The sequence below is a fragment of the Phalacrocorax aristotelis genome, chromosome W (assembly GCF_949628215.1).
Source record: "Phalacrocorax aristotelis chromosome W, bGulAri2.1, whole genome shotgun sequence".
Taxonomy (NCBI): domain Eukaryota; kingdom Metazoa; phylum Chordata; class Aves; order Suliformes; family Phalacrocoracidae; genus Phalacrocorax; species Phalacrocorax aristotelis.
Genome location: NC_134310.1, coordinates 20,955,389 through 20,971,895, shown reverse-complemented (window position 1 = coordinate 20,971,895; position 16,507 = coordinate 20,955,389). Strand labels below are relative to the sequence as shown.

The following is a 16,507-nucleotide window of genomic DNA, read 5'->3' as shown; positions in this document are numbered from 1 at the left end:
ACTAATTTTTCAGGATTCTGCACTTGTTCAGGGGTGAAGTCCCACACCACGGGGGGTGCCCACCGTCTTAGGCATTTGCCCATACTTTCCCACATACCCTGCCACGCATAGCTATCGAGCCTTGGGACCGATCTCTGGATTATATTCTTAACTTGCTTACTAACCTTAGACAGATCTGATACCACCTGCCAAAGCAATATCAACAGATGTATCTTAACTACCCAAGGATGTTCAAGATACTGAAAAGTTGTTGTAATGAAGGAGGAGGCATTACATAAGATAGTAGCTACGGTGCCATTCTGTATTTCCTCCATAAAAAACTCCTCAGAGGAGGAGGTATAATTGCTAATTGCCTCCATGAGGTGGTAGCTGTAGTACAGTAACGGCTTCCATGCAAAACCTAAATAACCGATAACAGTCAAGGCCAGTGTTTTAATAACAAGTCTCCTAGGCAAAACCTCTCTAATCACTGCAGAGCACAGCAAACTGACAAAACCAACAGCAAGTTTTAACATGTACTTTACAATCAGCATGGTAAAGACTGGACAAACTAATACTGCGAGCAGATGAATCAATGCTGTGACCAGCAACTGTTATTATCTCAAACCCTTCGTGCCCCACGTTGGGCGCCAAAAATAGACTGTCGTGGTTCAGCCTCAGCTGGCAACTGAACACCACGCAGCTGCTCGCTCACATCCCCCCCCCACCCCTGTGGGATGGGGAAGAGAATCGGACGAGCAAAAGAACTTGTGGGTTGAGATAAGCACAGTTTAATGATTACAATAAAATGATGATGATAAATGATTATGATAATAATGAGAATAATGTTAATATAATAAAAGGGAAAAGGAAGGAAAGGGAAAACAGGAAAAAAAAACGCAGAAACACGAACGATACAGCCGCTCACCACCCGCCGACCGACGCTGCCCGTCCCCGAGCCACGATTGCTCCCCCCCTCCCCCGGCCAGCCCCTCCCAGGTAGCATACTGGGCATGACGTTACATGATATGGAATATCCCTTTGGTCAGTTTGAATCCGCTCTCTTAGCTGTGCCCCCTCCCCTCCCAGCTTCTTGTGCACCCAGCAGAGCATGGGAGGCTGGACATGTCCTTGACTAGTATAAGCGCTACCCAGCAACAGCCTAAACATCTGTGTGTTATCTCAACAGGATTTTTTTTTCCCTGCTAATTTCAAAGCACAGCACTATACCAGCTAGAGTGAAGAAAATTAACTCTATCCCAGCTGAAACCATGACAGCATGACGTTACATGATATGGAATATCCCTTTGGTCAGTTTGAATCTGCTCTCTTAGCTGTGCCCCCTCCCCTCCTGGCTTCTTGCGCACCCGGCAGAGCATGGGAAGCTAGAGAAGTCCTTGACTAGTACAAGCACTACCCAGCAACAGCCAAAACATCTGTGTGTTATCTCGGAACAGGGTAAGAAATGGAACTTCCTGCTCTTAAGGCCTAATTCCAAGATGTTATGATAGAAAAAAAATGCATAAGCAGTCAAAAAAAGGCAAAATGGGATAATGTGGCCCCATATTGCTTACAAAGAGAAAGGAAGAAAGCATATTACCTTTCCAGAGGTCAGTAATAGAAGAAAGGAGGAGAACTGTATGAGAGTGGAACTGTAAAAAGTATGTTTTATACTTCTGCAAGTTTATCTGTCACAAAAGCTACCTAAAGGTCAAGGTGGGTGTGGGCAGAGGCAACTATTAATTGGGAATTTTGTGAGAATTACTTTACTATTGGAGACAGAATAAGAGGTTTAAATGGAGTTGTCACTTAAGTGATTTAGATTGCATATTCATTTAATTTGAAGGTAAAATAAGCGTTGTCAAGTTTATACGATTTCTAAGGGGAAATTTGAGTGTTAAAATGATACTTGTCATTGTGGGAGTTTGAAAAGAGAGGATTGCGTGAAAGAGGACTGTTTCCTGGTTATCTCCTCAGTTAAGTGCCTGACATTAGGGACAAAATTGCAGTGAAACTTGTTGAAAATTAAACAAGTGCTCTGGGATCCAAGTAACACTTTCTATTAAATTTTAAATAGTAATATTTCAGATCACATGATATTTCAAAGTTGCCGGTATTTCTAAGCTCCAGATTACTTTCCTGTGCAACAAATGGAAATATCAACAGCTTGTCATCTTTAAAGCAAAACTGGTGTTTTATGTGTTCTTACACAGAGACACCTCCATGGACTTATGGTTCACATTCCTAGTCCAGCCTAAATGCCAGTTTTCAAATAGGAAGTTCTTAAGGAAAACATATTCTTTCCAACTCATTGCAGTCCAGGGATGGGCAGAAGGCTGGGCATTTAAGAAGCATACAAGGTTGCAAATTACAGTAACAGTTGAGCTTTTTCCATAATGGTGTAGTCAAGAGAAAGGACTTTGAAAAATGATGAAGAGGAGCAGAAACTGATTTAGGTTAGTAAACTGTCTGTCTGCTTTTGTAGAAGAGCTAATACATCATCATGGAGAGCTGTAAGGTGTGATGCCTTGTGATTTATACCAGTTGACAGAGATACCTTCTGCTAAAAGAATCATCTCCCTCTGTATGCAGTGTAGAGGCATCTCAGAGAGAGATTCTGCCCACCTTTAATCTGGTGGGATTTTTACCCTGCTCTTCCCTACTGACTATAATGGTGTCGTGGTTCAGCCTCAGTTGGCAACTAAACACCACGCAGCTGCTCGCTCACTCCCCCCACCCCTGTGGGATGGGGGAGAGAATCAGAAGAACAAAAGAACTTGTGGGTTGAGATAAGCACAGTTTAATAATTACAATAATAATAATAATGATTATGATAATAATAAAAATAATGATAATATAATAAAATGGAAAAGGGGAAAAAAAAAGAAAAGAAAAAACCAGAAACAAACGATACAACTGCTCACCAGCTGCTGACCAATGCTGCCTGTCCCTGAGCCACCATTGCTTCCTCCCTCCCCCGGCCAGCCCCTCCCAGTTAACATAATGGGCATGACGTTACATGATATGGAATATCCCTTTGGTCAGTTTGAATCTGCTCTCTTAGCTGTGCCCCCTCCCCTCCCGGCTTCTTGTGCACCCGGCAGAGCATGGGAAGCTAGAAAAGTCCTTGACTAGTACAAGCACTACCCAGCAACAACCAAAACATCTGTGTGTTATCTCAACATTGTTTTCATACTAAGTCCAAAGCACAGCACTATGCCAGCTGCAGTGAAGAAAATTAACTCTATCCCAGCTAAAACCATGACAAATGTTATGAAGTGTCTCCAAATTTTTTTTATGGCAAAGACAGAAATTTCCAAAATGAGCAATCTGAGTAAAAATTATGTCAGATGACATAATGCTGAATTGAAATAATTCTGGAAGGGCATGGCATTTATACTTTTCAAAGCTGATTAATTCTTTTCCAAATTAAAAAAGACACAACCCAAACTCAAACTGAATTGTGCTAAATTTTGTTCTGACTTGCATTTATATTACAAGAAAAAATGTGATTCTGATTTGCCTAATTATTCAAAACCTAGCATACTCAAACCTTTACACATTCATCAAACCTCTCCACAGAGCAGGGTTCAGAAAACATCTTGATTCATCTTTTAGACTATTTCTATCCAGGAAGGACCAATTTGATTGCATAATCCAATATCATTCTTTGGCCATATATTAAGTAGTGCAGTGAACACCATATCACATGAAGTTCTAGAATACCTGCAGAATACTACTTTGATACTAAAATTCCTGGAATGGGGGGAAACTAATTTTCCTATTACAGTGTTTTGCCTTGTTTAAGGTTGGAAATTGTGTGGCTTCAGCTACTTGTCATTGGAACTCAAGTATTATGCTGCTGTTCAGGAGACTTTTAGGATAACTTCTCCTTCAGAGTGTTTTTGAAGAAGGACCATCTAAAAGCCATTTCTTTATAGCATATTGCAGTATCAGTCTATCCTGTTTTTATGATTTTTTTAATATGTACAATTAAAAAATGACAGCTGTTTTGAGCCAGAAGCTCTCTGGGACAGAGATTTTGAGGTAATAGAGTAGTTATAATCTAGATGTTTGTGAAATTATTGTGCTCCTTTGCTTCCCTGAAAACTTCATCTTGTTCTTCAAAGTACCCTTGAAGACAAATTTTGTCATTTCAAATAGGAGTAAATGTGTCTGTCCATGTTGCAAAGTTGGGTGATTCTATAAACTTTGTACTTTGAGTTTGTTTTTCATTATGTGGAGATTTTTTGTAGTTGTTATTGACAAATGGAAGGTAATTTAGTAGAGTGTAATCTGTGTTAAAGTATAGATTTGTGAGAATCTGCATTTGAAATATTACTGAACTGAACTTTGTTCCAGTTGCTTAGTTTTATAAAATTCTTGTGGCTTGCTTTATAGTCACTAATTTCAAATTCCTTTCTAGTGTAGGTTTTACCTCCTAAAAACTTTACTATGCTAATATTGTTTGAAAATTGAATGTTCATTTAGTTAATGTGTTGAATTCAGTGCAGCTAATCTGATATTAATTAGCATTATGAGTTATTATGTCTCCATATGATCAAGTTAATATCTTCAAATGCATTCTCACCAGAATCCACAAAAATTGGAGATTAGAAGACACAGGTAGATGCATGTGTTACAGGGACTGTTCCCCCAGTTAGGTCTTCCATGTTCTCATGGCTTAGTAGAATGCAATATAAGATACACTGGTTTCATTCTACAGGTTTTGAATGAGTGTGTGCAAGTTATCTGGTCCTGATACACCATTCACATTATTGACTATTTAACAGTTATAGTTTATTTGGAGAGGGGTTTAGATAGTATTGCAGATGTTCTAAAAGTCTTGGAATTCTGCTTTAAAAGCTGTGGTGCTTTTTGAAGGCATTTATGGATGGTTTCCTCAAAAATTAGGTAAAAGTTACCAGTAACGTTAAATTACTACAGGTATGGTTGTGAGCATCCCATGGGCAAAATCTCAAAGTTCATTTGCATCTGCAAGTATATCTGGCTTCCCAAATTAAGTAATCTTCTGAAGAACAGTTGAAATGAAAGTGGCTTAGTCCCTCTTACTGTTTAGTACTGTATATTTTTGCACTTTTGTGCCTCATTTGTTTAAAATGACCTTAATTAAACATGAAGCACACTATTAGTTTAGAGAATTGGGCTTTTTGGCTTGTTTCACTTGCTGTTGTGTGTGTTTCACCAAAAGATGATTTGCACTCAAAGGGCCCAATCCTGTCATTAGTGACATAATGCAAATTAAGGGCAAAGTTTACTTCTCAATTCAGTGACACGGGATTGGATTCCGTGTTTCCATCTGTACCTTACGGGTTTAGTAATTATGCAAGAAGATTAATTGTATTTCTTGGAAGCTAATAAGATGACCCATACTGATTTAGAAATTAAGCAAAATAGTTGTGAGATTTGCTCACTCAAAGACAGAAAATTTTGTTTGAATTATTAGCTTAGGGTTTGCTTTGTGTTTTGTTTTGTTTTTAAATTTGTTAATATTCTGTTATTAAAGTGTAGAACTGGAGCTTTACCATTACAAATAGATTTAGGATTTTTTTTTCCTCTGATGCCGTCATTTTAAGAATCAGAGTTCCAGAATGCTTGCATCAGCCTTGTATTTTTCTGTCCGTTCATGACAAACCAGCTACCGTGCATTCATATAGAGCAGTACAGTCCTTGCCACTGGAAGTCTCACTGTGACAGAGAGCGTGTAGGCTGACATAAAGTGCAGCCTGTTGTGAACTGTAGGAGTCTGCCAAAAACTCAGCAGACAGAACTAATTGGGGAGAAAAAGGATTTTTGTGTCCTCACCTCTCTCTCTCCAATTTTTTTTACAAGATGGATATTGTTAAAGTAACTTGTTTACGTAAGATTTGTCTGCCTCTATTTTCTCATTGCATGAATCATTTTTTAACTTCAAGTCTTGCACCACAGGTCACTGAGCACTTCCACATGGTGGCTAGCACAGGACCAAACTTGAGATGAGCAGTTCATCACAGCTGATGAAAAATTGGTAAGGGTTATCTATTGCATACTGCTATGATAGAGCCTTCAGGGTTATTTCTGCGCTATAGGCATTCAGTATGGTATTCTGCATTCTTCTAGGAAAGCCATATAAATGTGAACTACAAAGTGACAATCCTTCATACGTTTTTCGAAGGGGAACATTAGTAAAACATAAGTATGAGAAGGAAATATGGCATTCAAAGCTTTAAGCAATATAAAATGATGAGTACCTTGTTTGTTATTATTATATTGTGGTCAAAGATCACTATGAGCTGTAATTTATAACAAGTTTGTACTTTTTGAAATCTGGGTATATTTCTGTGTAGTGAAATTATACAGAATTTTCCAGCTTCCTGAAATTATCTTCATTAGGACCCATATTATTAAAGAAAGCATATAAAGAAGCATCATGCAAGGTTATTGTTACTATGGACATATACTCCAGCTTTTGAATATGCATGAAGGCTAGATTACAACTAGGAACAAATGCATAACATTTTTCTGCTAATCAGCAGCAGATCAGAAATTTGGCAATCTTTTCTTGTAGAGTTCTTGTGTGTGGTCCGTTACTCTAGATGCAACTTGACGCTTATGATTGCATTATTCAATAGTATAGTTTTTGTAAGACTTCCAGGAGGAATGTGTCACAGCAGAAGCATGCTTTTCATTGATTTTCATATTGCTTTTGAATCTTCAGGAAAAAAATATTTCCCATCATATGTACCAGACAGTTCATATTATATGTACTTTCTTGTATCCCTGAAGCTATATTAACTATGTAAGAAATATTTGGATATTGTATTTATAAATTGAACATTTGTAATGATAACTATGAGCTGAGACAGCTGAAGTTTAACAGGCTATTGGAAAAAACACACCTACTTTAACAACTGAGGCATTTTTATCTCTCATGCTTTGTAATATAGATGTAGCAATAATAATTTTTTTTATCTGTCAGTAGATTCAGATCTTTTGTAAACTTTTTTCTGAATTTAAAAAGTAATAGCATAATTCTAGATTTAAAAATTAGGTAAAAAATTAATATTGTATTTTAGGACACATGATTATCTTGCTAATCTAATTGTATAACTTCGGATTCAGGAAGTTTCATTTAATGTGCAAGAGTTCATGAGTCACTATGTAAATAAGATTCACCAAGTCAATAGACCTACATTTCCCTAAGCATATTATGAATTGCATTTGATTATTGTAGCACTGTTCTTTAACATAAAAAAATAAAGTCATCTAAATAGAGTTTTTATAATGCCTTAATTTACAGTATCACATTTCCCTATTGTGACATCAGGTGATGGATATGTAGATCTGAAAGAGACTATAGTGCAAAGACAGACCCACAAAATAAATACTCTTCTATCTTCCATTTTGTATTTAAATGTACATTATCCTAACTTAGGGTCTTACATTACCCTGTCTAGCTATGAGAGTTTATACTTACAGTTGAGTTAGTGATACTAATTTGAAATACAGTTGTTCTGTTCTCTCAGTATTAGTGTAAATGAATTCTAAGTGAAGTGGTTATTTCTAATGTCATTATGTGTTCTCATCAAGTTGAAGATGCTCATATCATAGTTGGGTTTTTTGAGATGTGATGCTAGCAGCCATTGAATCATTTTGTTTAATTCCATTGTTTGCTTGTCAGCTTTTAATACATGTAAAATAAATTATTATTTTATCCTCAGTTCTTTCAAGTATTAGGTTAAATGTCAGACTGAATAGTTTTTTCTTTCAATGCTGTGCATCTAGGTGTACATTCTAGATGCACAAAACTTTTTTGGAGTTTCTACAGGCTAGACACTTGTGAAAGTTGCTGTCTGCAATTGGAAGGTGCCATACCAAATTACCCCCAAATATTTGCCAATAAAAGGGCTTTTTGTAGTGGTTAAATGATACTGATATTGCAAGGATGTTTCAAAATTAGAACAACTGCCAGATAATGTATATGCTGTAGCTCAAAGCAAGAATTAATGCAAGAGCAGTTGTAAAGTTGGGAGATGCTAGAAACATTGTGGAACTGTGGTTAAGGATCAGCTATTAGTTGGAGCCATCTCACAGATGTTTTTATTCTGTATCAGGCCAAGATAAAATATGATGAGTTGCTGCATAAAGCATTCAAGAGCAGTGCTATCAAGTGCAATTGAAATGGAACTAAAGTAGTTTTTGCAGCATTGTGAGACCATGTAGGGATGGACTCTATTCAAGCATGACAGGCTAACTACAGTGATGCTATTGACATTTTAGCTGCTGTCCTGAAATTGTTTTGTTTTGTCTATACTGTTAATTAAGCTTTTTTTTTCAGTAATGGTTCAGAAGTTTCAGTACTGAAACTCAGTAGAGGGCCAGTTTCCCTCTGTAGACAAAACTTCTACATATCTCATTAAAGATAACTTGCTGCAGTATATGTTGAATTTTGTGCCGAAAATCTGAACCCCTTTCTGGGGATGAGCAGTTCATACTTTTCAGATGATGTTCAAGAGTAGCAGTAAATGCTGCATACTGCAGCAGCCTAGGCCAAAACTGATTAATAACTATTGTGAAATTGGTATCAAGAGTCTTAGCGGCTTCCTCTTGGCTGTCCAGAGGTAGCAGTTAGTGTCTGTTGTAAGTGTTTACTACTGGATAATCAGTATTATATTAATAGGATTCTTGGAACATGAACCTCTTCAGCAAAAAAGTTGCAGAAACACTCCAGTCCATTTTTTCTAGAAGACTGCATCACATGGTGTTTTCAGGATTGCATCATAGTTTGTTCATCTTCATCCAAATCCCAATTTTGGCTAGGCTTGGAAAGTAGTGAAATTGTATAATCTTGGTTTGATTAGAGAAGCATAGATTTTGCTATAATAAACAGTGATAATACTGCAACTTAAAATACAATATACAAAAAAGTGAAAAATAGCCTGGAATGATGAACCTTCTTAAGATCTCAATCTGATAGTCTGCAGTGCTGTGAAACAAAGGACAGCAAATCAAGCTTTAATGTGCTTTTCAAAGTATGATTGTCACTAGCAGCCTTTCCCAAGAACCGAGGGTATATAATATACTTTACTCTGAAAAACAAAGCAGTAATGTGCCATAAAATTATGTGCGAGACAGTGTGACATTATATTAAATACAGTACAAGCTTAGGTGTAGGGGTGTGTGTAGTTGAGATTATCTAGCTACATACATGTTTTCAGCACTGCAAATTCACTATATTTCGGTGTGGCAATTAAATCCCTCTTTAATTGGAATATCCCAGCTCAATTCAGCCTATACTGCTTGCTACAACTTGGTTTTGTAAGCAATTATAGTTTGATGAAGCTCACATTGGTTTAGAAAACCCGGTCCTGGTTGGCTGGATACTGATAAAGAGCTTTCTGTAAGAATGTCTGTGGGCAGCAAGTTACTCCCCAAGATAAAGCAGCTTTCTATAACTCTGACAGTCCAAGTAAAGAAATTACCATCTCCTTTAGCTGTCTTTTAAGAGCAATAAATATTGCTATGTGACTAAATTGTAGCTTGAGATAATTTTGTTTTTCATTTAAAAAAACTGCACATTTTGCAAGTAACTCGGAATCTAGTATAAAGTGATACATAGTTGTATCAATGAGCTGCAATTGCACTTTCATCCCTATTTAGGTTTATTTGCTTTTAGGTATAGGATAAAGGATTTGGATTTCTTTCTCTGAGAGCCTTTTCTTTTGGTGCATGGTAGCACTATCCCTGCTGGGTATTGGAAGGAGGAGTGTCTGAGATTGAGGTTACATAACCTTCTACCATCTTGAGTATCTGTTTTGTCTGGGCTTCCTTTGTGCAGCATTCTTGTGCAAAAATTTCAAGGCTTTAGTCTGGAGCATTGGGTCAAAGAATATGTCTCTTTGAAGGGTATGCAGACGATTTTTTTGTTTCATTACATAGCATTTAATTTTCTATCAAAGTATACTGTTTTTTAAGAGCTTGCTATGATGGCTGCTCAGGACAAATTAAAGGAGTATCATTGTGCCATGTTTAGTTTGTCTGGTTTCCAAAGGGTTATTCAACATAAATATGCAGTCTAAATGTGTTTCTAATCTGCTAGAAAGAATAAAAGTAATCCATTGATATAGTCTAGTAATCAACAGGAATAAGAAGTAACTTCATTTTTGGAGCTGTTTTAGTTAGTAGTTTTGCTTAAGACTAGATAGTATTTTCATGTTCTCATAAAATATTACCATTACCTGAACTTTTTCTAGAACACCTAAGTTAGTATCCCCATTATGAAATATTTCTGTAGATATCATGAATTCTTCTTGCCCTGTCAGGAATAGTGAATAAACAATTCCTTGTAGAGCCCTTGCTTTTCTGTTCAATAAAATGTCTCTTTCTGCATTTGTATAGTATATCAAAGTTGTAGAGTTAAGACACAAATCCTAGCCTAACTGCTTACTGTCTGAGAAAGTTCTGTGTACAGACTTGAAAGCTGTTTCAAGTCGTGAAGTTCTAGCTGAATCATTTTAAGTCAGAAAGGAAAAGCTTTCCTTGTCTGGAAGGGAAAGCTGCAGCTCAGTAATCCTATGGGAATCCTTGAGCATCTTGTTCATGCTGCAAGAGAGCTTGGTGCTTCTTCACCACTATTTGTTTCTACTCAGAAGATCAATGATGAAATGAAACCAGATGCTCTTCCAGTTCTTGATGGCTTGTTTGTTAGGTACCTTTGAACTACTTTCATAGCTGCTTTCTCAAATCAGGAGTGTTAACCTGTGTTAAGTGAGGGTGTGGACCATGGAGAGAGCATCTGATGTTCAGATCCACAGAGTTTTAATATGCAGTTTAGTTCTTGCATTGTGAAGCATGCACTGTAGGGAAATTGTATCTTTTTGGCATACTCAGTTCTATTTACTTCATAAAGCCCATTGGCTTACTTTTTCTGCAAAAGAAAATCTTTGCTTGACAGGGAAATAACTTCTATCCTATTACCTGTTAGCCTGAAAACTGGGTTAACAAGTGAGAAGAAGCTGAGCTATAAGGAATTTCTACAAAGTGCTGATAAGAAATAATGAATACTGTATTTTTTTAAAAGATGCTATAATTATGTTGCAAATGTTTTTAAAAAAACATTAATATGAGTAATTCTGATTATAATGCCTGAAGAGGTGGATAGTTTTTCCTTACAGACCCATTTTATATATGTGCTCATATATTCACATGTAAAATTAGATAGCTGTGTATTTTTCTATATAGGCCAACGACATCATCATCATAAAATCATATATTTTAAAGAGTTCACTGAGTAGAATGTTAACCAGGCAGAAGCTTTTTTTTAAGATTAAAAATGTAGTAGGTACCACAATTTTGCTGCCATGCCCACTCCATTTGAAAGCATTCTTGGGTCAACTAATTCTGTTTCTCTGATAAGTCAAAAGTTTAATATCTTCTTCTGTAATGTCTGTTTCCAAAACAAATTCTTACTATTTTATCACTGTTTAGTAAACATAATTGTACATTGTAGTCTCCTTTTGATTTATTCCCCCCCCCACAGTAGTAGAAAACTGAAAGGAAAGATGTAGTGTGTCAAATTGAATTACTGAATTTAAATACCAAGGTTTTTATCAGAAAGTATAAGACCATGATTTCTGTCCTATAAGTAACCTTAAAGGTCAAGCATATAAAGGCCAAAGCACAAATTACAAAGATAGACTTTCTGTCACTGAAAGCCGGGAATAAAACTCCTTAACACCGGGTGTATTAAAGAGCAGGCATTACTTTATTCGGCACCGGGTGCATGGGGGTAATTCCTCCTGTGCCACCTTCTTAGCTACTCAGTAGCCAGCTTGTCCTAGAAAATTTAACAGGCTAACAGTTATTTGAATGCACTCCTCCTGCGAGGGAGCGGCTATCAGAATGTCATCCACATATTGGAGGACAGTTAGATTCTCATTCTCCCTTTTCCATACTTCCAGCTCGTTTGCCAACTGATTTCCAAACAAGGTAGGGCTATTCTTAAACCCTTGTGGCAACACAGTCCATGTGAGTTGTGTCTTTCTTCGTGCTCGGACTTTCCCATTCAAATGCAAAAAGTGCTTGACTATCCAGCTTGAGAGGTATGCAGAAGAAAATATCCTTCAAATCTAATACTATGAACCATTTATCATTTTCTTTGATCGTTGTTAATAGAGTATACAGATTAGCTACTACTGGGTGTATATCTTACACTATCTGCTTAATGGCTCTAAGATCTTGTACTAACCTGTACTCCTCTGACTGGGGTTTCTTTACTGGCAAAATGGGAGTGTTGTAAATTGATTGACACTCTGTCAATGGTTTATATTGTATAAACTTATTAATCAAGTTCTCCAATCCCCTCCTCCTAATTTTAAAGGATATTGTTTCTGCCTTACCAGTCGGGCATCAGGTTTCAGTTGTATCCTTACTGGTTCCGCTGCTTTTGATCTCCCTAGAATATCCGTGGCCCAGACCAGTGGCATGACTGCATTTTCCACCTCCACTGGAATCTCGTTCTCCACCTTCGGCTGCTGTAACATAAAAACCTGGGCCTCCAGAGCTTTACTCTCTGGAATATGTACCTGTATTTGTTCATTATCAAGTTATTTGAGCCTCCAATTTGCTTAGTACGTCCCTGTCTAGTAAGGCATTGGGCACTCTGGCATATACAGAAACTGATGTGTCTACCACTTTTTACCTGTTTTGAATTTCAGGGGTTGGAAAAATGGTCGATTTTCCCCCTTCCCTGTGGCACCAACTACATTCACAGTGTTTTGACTCAAAGGCCCTTTACAGATATTTAAAATGGAATATGCAGCTCCGGTGTCTACTAGGAAATCCACTTTTCCATTCCCCAGTGTCAGGGTAACCAGAGGCTCAGCTGGGGATGAGCCTCCCAGTCCCTTTCATGCTTCATCTAGAGTTAATAGCCTAGCAGCCTGTTCAGGAATTGCTCCACCAACTCGATTTCCCCGCGGACATTCCCGTTTCCAGTGTCCCCTTTCTTTACAAATAGCACATTGATCTTTATTCAGAGCTTGGCGCTGGAATACACTCCTCCTCTCACCTCCCTGGCCTCGGCCTCTATGCCCTGTTCCCTGTGATCCGTGCCCAGTCAATGCAGCAATCAACTCCCTTTTCTGACCCCTTTCTACAGTCTCTCGGTTCTTATAGACTTTCCAAGCTGCTTCCAGCAATTTATTTAGATTCCTAGAATCTTCCCCCTCCAATCTCTGAAGTTTCTTTCGAATGTCTGGTGCAGACTGTCCTACGAATAAAGTTACCAACTGCAAAGCATCTCCCTCTTTCTCTGGCTCCAAATTTGTATACCTCCTAGCCACAGACATTAATCGCTCATAGAACTCATAGGGAGATTCTTCCTTCCCTTGTATCACCTGATATAGTTTAGACAAATTGATAGCTTTAGGGATAGTATGCTGTCGTGGTTTAGCCGGCAGCTCAGCCCCACACAGTCGCTCACTCACTCCCCCACCGGTAGATGGGGGAGAGAATCAGAAGGGTAACGCTCGTGGGTTGGGATAAGAACAGTTTAATAATTAAAATTAAAAGAAACAACAACAGAAATGCAATGTAAAGGAGAACAATGAGAGGTGCAAAGCCCCGGGGGGGGGGGAGGGGAACGAACGGCCAAAACAAACCGCACGCGACACAGCCGCTCCCGAGCCGTAAACTGCCCCCCCTTAATATACTGGTCATGGTGTCACATGGTATGGAATGAACATGGCATTGGCCAGTCGGGGTCAGCCGCCCCCACCATGGCCCTGCCCCTCCCAGCCCCCCACCATGTGGCAGAGTGCGGGAAGCTGGAAAGGTAGCCGACCCCCGCACAGTGAGGAGAATTAACCCCTTCTCAGCCAAAACCAGCACATATGCTTTATTTCAAACATCACCAACCTTTGGTATCTAGTCGATAATTCTCTTTGAGCTAGGTTATTAGGATCTCATCGGGGATCCACAGATGGAAAATGATCATTCACAGTTCCTGGCTGGGCGCTTTGGGCATGTATCCTTTCAGCCTCCTCCTTTTCCTTAGCCAAGACCATAGTTCTCTCATCCAAAGTTAACAAAGTGTCCAATACTACCTGTATATCATTCCAATCTGGATCTTGGGTTCTAACTATAGTTTCAAATATTTTTGCTGCTTTTTATGGGTCCTCCCTATATATCACAGCTAACTCCTTCCAATATCTTAAATCTGTCACTGAAAATGGAACCTTGACAGTGACCGGCCCGTCATTCCCAACTGCTTGCTGGAGAGGGGCTTGGAGTGACTCCCTCCTTTCTGGATCACGGTGTCTCATTCCCCTTCTGGTTTGCCCTGCAACAGGGCTAAAATCCCCTTCCTCTTCTGAACTTAACTCGTCTGCTCCCCCTCTGCTCCTTTCTTGCCATGACGATTCCTGTCTCCTTTGCCCTGAGGCCACCAATAACTCTACCTCCTCCTCCTCTGGTCTCCCATATTTGATGCAGCATTTCCCAATACTACAAGCTGAACAGCACCTCTTAGGCTTTCTCCCCTGATCCTTTTCTAAAGCTAAAACTATAGGATCATTTGGCACTAAAGAGCAATCCTTCTGCCATTCCAGGTGATTTTGCAATGTAAAGAACAAATCAACATAAGGCACTTCATCCTGTTTCCCTTCCCATCGGCAAAACAATATTAGTTGCAATAGGGCATTATACTTTAAAGTTCCATTCTTAGGCCATTTCTCTTGATCTTCCAAAGTATACATCAGCCACCAATGATTACAGTATTCAGTTAACTGCTTCCTTGTGAGGGGATTGTAACCAGGGTGATAGAATTAACCAACCATGGATGTTGCTATACTCCTTGTACAGCCCTATACAACTGGACATTAAGTCTGGGGACATGGAGTATACCAATCAGTGTATTTGGTGATCTGTATTTTAGTCTCTAGGTAATCATTAATGCGAATGAAATAATAGACAATGTGCTTCTGTCAGAAGAGGATGACAAAATGTGGTTTCGTGCAGTGGACTGAGAAAACTGGCCAGGACTGCCAAGATTAAGAGTCAAGTAGGTAAAAGGTAATTCCGGCAGGGGGAGATCACGACCACCGACTCACGGACCACCTACCCAAGTAATACCACCTACTCAAAAGAGAACAATGGGAAAGGACAACTGAGTCTGCACAACAATTTACATGTGAAGCGAGCAAGTTTGTGCCAATCACCAAAGAGAATAATATTGAATATGTATGGATAAGATGAATATGTATATTTTTGGTCTATATAAATCACATGGGAAGGGTATGTAAGGTATGCACGTTAGGTGGAGGGATCCCCCGTGCATCCGGCACCGTGAATAAAGAATGCCTGCCTTTTAACACTACATTGGTGTTACGAGGTTTATTCCCGATTTCGGTGACAGGATCATGCCCCACCTCCGTCCAATGCTTCAATAAACATCCTAAAGGTGATTTCTTTAAAATTCCTCCCTCAACTGATTGATTCAAACCCATCTTAGTTCTGATTTCTTCTCAAACAAACCTTAATTATAATTTCTACTTAAATAAACCTTAATTCCAGTTTCCGCTTAAACAAAACTGTAGTTCCAATAAACAGACTGTAATTTCCAAGTTACCAGTTAAACAGACTGTTAGTTCTGGTGGGACTCAAACCCACAACCAGAAAACACACTTGCAAAATTATTTTTATCTTAATAATTGACCAAAACCAATATTACAAGCACTGGTACTTAAAACAAAATTATAATTACGATTTCCAGTTAAATAAACGTTCCCTTCCCACGCAGGCAGACCTTTGCACTCACACCAGCAAGCACTTAATTTCTTTACCTCGCTGGGGCTCGAACCCAGTGCCAGGACTCTAACCCGGACCCTTGGCTGGCACTCCAGGCATCCCCGTAGTAATGTGCAAACAAGTCTTCCCTTACCCAGGTCCTCCTTTATTTCCCTTACCCAGGTCCTCCTTTATTTCCCTTTACAACCCAATCTGGCGGGAGATTACTCTCCTGGTTTACAGATGGGTTTACCCTCAGTAATGCCTTAACAAATCCCAGGGGTCTTGCCCTGAACTCACCGGACCAGGGGATCAGAGGATCTCCCCAAAAAACCCTTCGGTAGCATTGGAGTCCTCTTGATCCCATGGATCCATGGAGCTTCAGAAGTGGAGTCCCACCTGGGTCATCAAATTGTCACCGAAAGCCGGGAATAAAACTCCTTAACACCAGGTGTATTCAAGAGCAGGCATTACTTTATTTGGCGCCAGGTGCACAGGGGATAATTCCTCCTAGCGTGCATACCTACTGGAGTTGAGTTCATTTTTGATATTTATACATGAAAGCTAACACAACACACCTATCTAGTATCATTGACCTGGCTGGGCATCCCCTTCTTCCATTGATCTATATCTTCTCTGCTTAAGTTTAAAGGTACAGTGTGATTTTTAATTCACTGTGCATGCTCAAGGCCGGGGGTGGGGTGGGTAGTCTTTTCATCCCTCATTTGAGTCAGTGGTCACA

At 38.9% G+C, this 16,507-nt stretch overlaps 2 long non-coding RNA genes across 4 annotated transcripts in view; both read left to right on the top strand.

The window, feature by feature from the left end:
* The window catches only part of LOC142049655 (uncharacterized), a 923,484-nt gene that overhangs the window by 266,384 nt on the left and 640,593 nt on the right, over positions 1 to 16,507 (top strand). The window lies entirely within an intron of this gene.
* Positions 1 to 16,507, top strand: part of LOC142049654 (uncharacterized) — a 73,750-nt gene that overhangs the window by 24,343 nt on the left and 32,900 nt on the right. The window contains exon 2 of one of the 3 annotated variants that reach the window (XR_012657813.1): positions 5,929 to 6,007. The exons of the other annotated variants lie outside the window; for them this stretch is intronic. This is a non-coding gene — a long non-coding RNA (uncharacterized LOC142049654). The remainder of the gene's footprint in view (positions 1 to 5,928; positions 6,008 to 16,507) is intronic. 3 annotated transcript variants of the gene reach the window in all.